The sequence below is a fragment of the Paroedura picta genome, chromosome 3 (assembly GCF_049243985.1).
Source record: "Paroedura picta isolate Pp20150507F chromosome 3, Ppicta_v3.0, whole genome shotgun sequence".
Taxonomy (NCBI): Eukaryota; Metazoa; Chordata; class Lepidosauria; order Squamata; family Gekkonidae; genus Paroedura; species Paroedura picta.
The window spans coordinates 62,113,325-62,120,865 of NC_135371.1; the positions used below are offsets into that span (position 1 = coordinate 62,113,325).

Below are 7,541 nucleotides of genomic sequence, written 5' to 3' on the forward strand. Positions count from 1 at the left end.
ATCCCACCCATTCCAGGCATAAGCCCCAAAGTTTGTCTATTGTTGGACTTCTATCCCACCACTCTCCAGGGACTCATGGCAGCTTTCAATAATTGAAATGCCATATTTAATTTTAAAAACCCAATATTTTTTTAATGTAAACTGCCCTGAGCCTCCAGGGAGGGTGGTATATAAATATAATAAAATAAATAAATAAAACCCCAAAGTTTCCAGTATTTCCCAACTCAGAGCTGGCAGCCCTAGTACTTAAATAATATCAACAACAATAATTTATTTTTAGCCCACCCTTCCAGAATTGCTCAATGCAAATAACATTCATAAAACATCATCATCATCATAAAAACAGATTCAAAATTTTAATCTAAATGTCCCCAACTAACATTTTCAAATGGGCAGGAGGGTTATGGCATCTGGAGCTGGTATTTCAGCAGTGAGGCCAGCGTTTACTGATGGATGATGTTTTGGACCCCTGGTCTAAGTGGTCCATCTTATAGCCTTGTGGAACTGGTTAAAGTCCTGCAGGGCCTGATCTCTCTAGACCAGTGCGGCTGGATAGAAATAGTATTTTTAATCTTGCCTTTGTATGTATTATGGAGAGGGGATAACTTGTTTTTTTTAAAAGGAATGGAATGGAATAAGCAATCTCACATGGCTTTGGTTAGGAACACAGAACTTGGTTGGCCTACAGGAACCGAGTACATTGGACCATCATTCTACATTTGCATTTTCCCTATACCCAGCGAGCTTCTTATGATCTCCTGCTAACTGTGACTTTTACTCAGATATATGGTCCCACTGTATTCAGTAGGACTGGCTTCCAGGTAGGGATTGATGTTAGACAACCTTTTAAGAAATGTCCAGGCACGTGAGCTTTTCCTCCTAAAAACTGACAAGTTATCAAAATGGAGCAGCCAGGGTCCTCACAGCAACACCATGGAGGTCCCACATCCGGCCCATCCTCCAACAACTGCAGTGGCTACCAGTCGAATTCCAGATCAGACTAAAGGTTCTGGTAATCAACTTCAAGGTCATACGTGGTCCGAGTCCAGTGTACATGAGGGACTGCCTTTCTGTCTACACTCCTCAAAGAGCATTGTGCTCCACCACCTCAAACTGGCTAGTTATTCCTAGCCCCAAATAAGCCCGCTCAACCTCAACCAGGGTCAGATCCTTCTCTGTCCGGGCTCCCACCTGATGGAACAAGCTCCCAGAAGAGATCAGTGCTCTAATAGAATTAAAACAGTTCCGCAGGGCCTGTGAAAGGGAGCTCCTCCGCCACACATTTGGTTGAGGTCAACCTACTGGGCCCCCTGAACCTCCCTCCCAGGAATTCATGCACCTGACTTGGACAGCCACAGACCTGTTTGATTATTATTCTGTTAAATTGTTATATCGTTATCATAATAATTGTCGTTATTCTGTTCTAATAAATATGTAAAATTGAGTTTGATGTAAAGCTACTTTAAGTTCCTTGTGAACCCTGGGCCTCAGGGGAGGGTGATATACAAATGTAATGTAATAAATAAAGCTACTGAAGTTTACAGTGGAATATGAAGTCCACAGCAGGCTAATTTAAAAACTAGCAGTGGCTCTCAATAATCCATTGAATTTCTTCCTGTCCTGGAAGATATTTAAAAAGTAGGTTTGCATGGGCTGAACATCCCCATTAATCCTCACAACCATCTTGGGATACAGAGAGAAACTCACTGAAAGTCAACAAGTAACCTTGACAACAGAGCAAAGATTTGAACCCAGGTCTTTGGTGGTTGTTTGATGCCATAATCACTATAACACGCCGCCTCTACTAATTACTCCTCCTGAAGAACTAGGGAATTATATGGTCTGCATCAGCGACAGCAGAATGGTCATAATTGTATGAATGTATTTCTTATTCTCAAAGACTTTCAGTTGCAACAGCATTGCAGGCAGCTTTCCATGACATGCACAAATAACTGGAAATCTTATGTTAAAAAGAGAGATCTTAGAAGAGGAAGAAGATTCACAACGGGAAACACCACCTTTTAGCAAGGGAATCACTTTTCTCATTTTAAACTAAGTGGTTTATTTGTTAATTGTTACTAGATGAACAAATTTGGGGATATTTTAGCAACTCTATTTTGTAAGATAGATGGTCTTGACTGGTTCAAAATTGAGAAAGGAGTTCGGCAAGGCTGTATACTGTCGCCTTGCCTATTTAACTTGTATGCAGAGCACATCATGAGAAATGCGGGATTAGAGGAGTCACAAATTGGGATCAAGATTGCAGGGAGAAATATCAACAACCTCAGATATGCAGATGATACCACTCTAATGGCAGAAAGTGAAGAGGAACTAAAGAGCCTGTTGATGCGGGTGAAGGAGGAGAGTGCAAAAGTTGGCTTGAAACTCAACATCAAGAAAACAAAGATCATGGCATCCGGCCCTCTCAATTCCTGGCAAATAGATGGGGAAGAAATGGAGATAGTGACAGATTTTATATTCCTGGGCTCCAAGATCACTGCAGATGGGGACTGCAGCAAAGAAATTAAAAGACGCTTGCTCCTGGGGAGGAAAGCTATGGCAAATCTAGACAGCATCCTAAAAAGCAGAGACATCACCCTGCCAACAAAAGTGCATTTAGTCAAGGCTATGGTATTCCCAGTTGCAATGTATGGCTGCGAAAGTTGGACCATAAGGAAGGCCGAGCGTCAAAGAATTGAGGCTTTTGAACTCTGGTGCTGGAGAAGACTCTTGCGAGTCCCTTGGACTGCAAGGCGAACAAACCGGTCAGTCCTAGAGGAGATCAACCCTGACTGCTCTTTAGAAGGCCAGATCCTGAAGATGAAACTCAAATACTTTGGCCACCTCATGAGAAGGAAGGACTCCCTGGAGAAGAGCCTAATGCTGGGAGCGATCGAGGGCAAAAGAAGAAGGGGACGACAGAGAATGAGGTGGCTGGATGGAGTCACTGAAGCAGTAGGTGCAAACTTAAATGGACTTCGGGGAATGGTAGAGGATAGGAAGGCCTGGAGGATCATTGTCCATGGGGTCGCGATGGGTCGGACACGACTTCGCACATAACAACAACAACAATTTTGTAAGCTAGATCTGAATCCCTAGATGCTATCTGAATAGTGTGGGACACATTTCCTAGTAAATATGCTCAGGGTGGTCTGAAAGTCATCTTACTGAGGATAAATATGACAAACGTTTTCTACTTAGTTCAAAACACTCCCCTCCCCAGCAATAGATGATAACTGGGTTCCCTTTCTTCTTGGTACAGCCCCTTCTATTTGGCTTCTCTCCTTTGGCTCTAGGTTTTCATCTTCACTCACTCCCCTTTCCATTTCAGTTTGCTTATTCTGGTAAATAATGAAAATAAAAATAGTGACAGCCTGACTTTGGGGCTCTTTGGGGCTCCTTGGTCCCTCCTTCCCCCTCCCCGACAGACAGACATACAGTCCTTACCCCCTATTCCCCTCTTCTTGCTTCCCCGACCTCGTCCCTGGTCCAACCTCCACCCTCCCTTATCTCTCACTTCCATGACCACCTCTCTGGTCCCCCCCTTCTCTGACACACCCATGCAGACAAGAAGACACAAACCCCTCCCCTCATTCTCCCCTGCCTTCACCTTCCTTCTCGCTTCTGTGACCTTCTCCCTGGTCCCTTCCCCCTCCTTCAGACACCCTCCCGCCTTCCCCTCTCCTTACATTGGCCCAGCCTCATGCTGAGCCATGACTACCCCGGCCACCTTGGGCAGTGTTGGCCCTTGCAACGGCCACACTGCGACTGCTCCGGCCATCTCCTGCTGCACCACCTCATGACTACTCTGGACACCTCAGGCAGCAGTGGCACTGGCCCCAGGTCCTGTGGCTGCCCCAGCCTCTTCTGCACACCCCCTACATCATGTCCGTACCCATTTCTGTCCCATGGGGTGCACCCAAAGATGTGCTCCAGATCAATAAGAAAGCAAAAACTTTGTACTACTGGGTATAAATCTAGAGAGAAATACACTTTCCATGATTTTATTGAAACGTTGTCCAATAAATTTGCCATCACTTGTGTCAAAGCAATACAGATATTGTTCTAGAGCAGTGGTTCCCAACCTGTGGGTCAGGGCCCAAAAAGTTCTGAAGGTGGATCCTTTCCATTGCTGTTTTGTATTTTGGAACTCACGATCTGAAACAGTATCTTTCATGTCATATATTATGTAAGATGCTATCAAGTTGAAGCCAGCTTATGGCCACCCCAGTAAGGGACTTCAAGGCAAGCGAGAGATGGTACTGGTTTGCAGAACCTAGAACTTTCCTGGTGGTCTCCCTTGCTTAGTTTTCCAGATCTCATGAGATCAGGCTCTACCTGTTTTCCCTCCTTTACATATATTAGTTGGTCTTTTTTGTTTACTTTTATTTACATACAGGTTGATCGAGTAATACACGTCCTGATGGTTACTAGAGTTGAACCATCATACAATCATAGGTGAAGCTTGAAGCAGTAATGAAGAAGATCAAAGGCTGGAATGTAAGTGCAGCATGTAAAGGCTGTGTATGTCAGAATGCCACTTGTTTGGAGTTCACAGAGGGGGCAGCTATCTCCTTTGTTCAATTCTTGTTGGTTTCTCAAATGGATAAGAGAATGCTTGTTGGTTTGGATAAGAGAATGCTTGTTGGTTTCTCAAAAACATCTGGGCAAAGTCTGCAGTTTGTTTATTCCATTGTCAATCCTGTTGAATTCAGATCGATTTGAACTCGGGTCTTCCTCCCCCCCCCCCATTGAAACAGGAAAGTGTTCTGCATGTGGTTAGGGTAGTTCAGAAGGGGGGGGGGAGCCAAGCCTCTTTCTTTCTTTTCTTGAAGGGGGGAGAGGAGCCAAGCAGGAAGCCTCTTTCTTTTCTTGGGGGGGGGGGAGAGGATCGAAGAAGGCAGAGAAGAAAAAATCCAAGACCGACAGAAGTTGAGAGAAATTAGGGGCTTCTCCTTTAAGGCAAGCTTGTCACATGGCCACCTTTGGCCAATGAGAGGTTCTCTACCATGGAGGAGAGCCCAGATTCAAAACAGCCTTTAAATATTGAGGGTTAAACACACTCTATCACACAATAAAGGTAGGGCCACTCCAAATTAATCCTTCTTGTTGCAGAAGGAAAATTTAAATCGCCCCAAATCCAAACGGAAATCACATTCTGTGTAGACGGCAGGGACTGAATCGACCTGGGATTGGAATAAAAGCCCCGTGCAGTTTACACTCTGGTTAGGCACTGAGAATGGAATTCTGGATAGGTACCAGGGGTCGTAGTTAGCCTAGAACACCCAAAACCATCAGATCAGCCTTGGACTGATCATCATACTAAAAAGGCTGGAAACTGCTTGAGGAGCCTCAATCCTATGTGGGAAAGATTCTCTGCTTTAATCACTGAAAGAAATTAGGCCAATCCACATCCCTCCAAAATACTTAAGCAGTGGAACAATCTCAACATCCTGAAGATTTTCATTTGTAAATGTCCAGCAGAGAGATGGGAACTTAGCTTTATCATTCAACCCAGCATCAAAGGAATCATAGCCAATACAAGATATCAGTACTTTTTTAAAACTAAGAGTTACATCTTTGGTGTTGCTAATTTAATCATTAAATATGTATCACAAAATCTTCATTGGTTTTATACTTATTTCTAAAATTGTTTTATTAACTTTTAAACTGTATATTGCCTTGAGAGCCCTAACTGGGATGCAAATGAGGGGCAGGATATAAATAAGATAATAAATAAATACATAAATAAATACATAAATAAAAGGCTAAGTATATTTTATGCCTGTGCATACCCATAATGGACATATACCGTGAAAAAGTATCTCTAATAAACTAGTAGTGATAACTGCTGAAAAACGAGTGTCAGTATCTACTCCAACAAAAGCATCCCAAGATATCTGAGACAGAGCTTTCAGGGCCAATAAGGCCACTTCCCAACACTGATTGCTCCAGGAAAAAAATATTACAAAGAAATTCCTTTGCTTTGCCAAAAATTCTTCTGAATGATGAATACACACATGATTTCGTTTGCTGGGAGAGCAAAAAACAAAGGCAGCGTGAGGGTTTCTCCCCCAGAGAACAACAGAGCTTGCACTGCTTGGCACCATTATCATAATGGCCACAAACATTAGGCATGAACAATCCATGCTTTTCTGTCACCTTCTCCAATATCATGCTTGCAAAACCTTTTCTGGTTATGTCTGTGGCATGCACAAATGCCACAAAATTCTTCTTGATGCCCATTGATTTGCTATTATCAAAGTGTTTGTGTGTGTGTGTGTGTGGGGGGGGAGGAATCTGTGTGAATGGATCAAGCAAACTGTCCTTGGCTTTGGTGAGAGCTTAGCATCCATCAACATCAACATAAAGTAATAAAGCTGCCATCTCAGTTTTGCTGCGATTTGTAATGTGAGAAAACACACACACAATATTACTTCACAGGAGTAGGCCTCAGCATTTGCCCTATTCTGACCATTGCTGTTGCCAATGCTGCACTCATCCATCCATAAACCCCCTCACTGATTCACAAGACTGCAATTCTACTAGAACTGAGATAAATGATACCATTAGGTTAAATTAAAACTGATGGTAATCATAGGTACAAAGGTGAGCTCTTCAAAAGTGAGGTACTAATTAAAATGCCACTTCTGTGTTCTGCAGCATGCTGCTTTGGGGCCTACCTTAATGTTATTGCAAATACAAAGGCAAAACAGGTTATTAGAACTTTCATAAGATGTTTAAAGGGTGAGGTTCTTAATTATATTACAAATTTCTACCATTCTTTTTTAAGAGCAGCTATCTCCTTGCTCAATTTCATTCAGCAATACTGTTGGCTTAGTATTCGGATTTCAAATAACAGGTACATACTTCATAGACAAAATGTCCTTGTACAGGTGACCAGAGCAAGAGGAAAATGAAGCAGACCTAAAAGTATATATACAAATATGGAACATTCTCTGTAGCTTCCCACGATGGGGACTGCCATCATTGAAAGCAACAAGAATATAAAGACACAGAGATTGTTAGTGATCCACTCGAAACATGGAGTAGCAACTAAGCTGTTAGGGCTCCCAGTGCTCCATCCTTAAGTTGCGCTGCCTGGTCTCTGTGCTCTCATACAAGGGATAGTTGGTGCTTGGGAGTGGTATCTAGAGAGTGCTAGAAGAACAACTCAGTACCAGACTAATAGTCAAGGATTTATATTTAGACAGGACAGTGTCTGGAAATGGCACAGGCCCATTTTGTTTTAGGATTGTTTTTAACGGATATGTTTTAAACTTCTCTTTTATTCTTGGATACATGCCACCTGAAGCAGGCCTCTGAGGATGGGCATATACATTTTCTAAATAAGAAAATAAATATACGCACTGAGGACCATTTACATTACCATTCAGATCCTGGTCACACAACTATGGGATAAGTGGTAGTAAGGAAATGCCCAGGCTGATGACTGAGCCCATTCGAGGTGTCTATTTCCAAACAGACTGTGTTGTATTCATAGAAACTCCCTCTGAAGTGCCACCTTCTTTGAATCCCAG

The 7,541-nt window shown here is 42.8% G+C and overlaps 1 long non-coding RNA gene across 2 annotated transcripts in view; it reads left to right on the forward strand.

The window, feature by feature from the left end:
• Nucleotides 1-7,541, forward strand: part of LOC143832122 (uncharacterized) — a 50,716-nt gene that overhangs the window by 913 nt on the left and 42,262 nt on the right. For both annotated transcript variants that reach the window (XR_013229099.1, XR_013229098.1), the window contains exon 2: nucleotides 4,400-4,500. This is a non-coding gene — a long non-coding RNA (uncharacterized LOC143832122). The remainder of the gene's footprint in view (nucleotides 1-4,399; nucleotides 4,501-7,541) is intronic.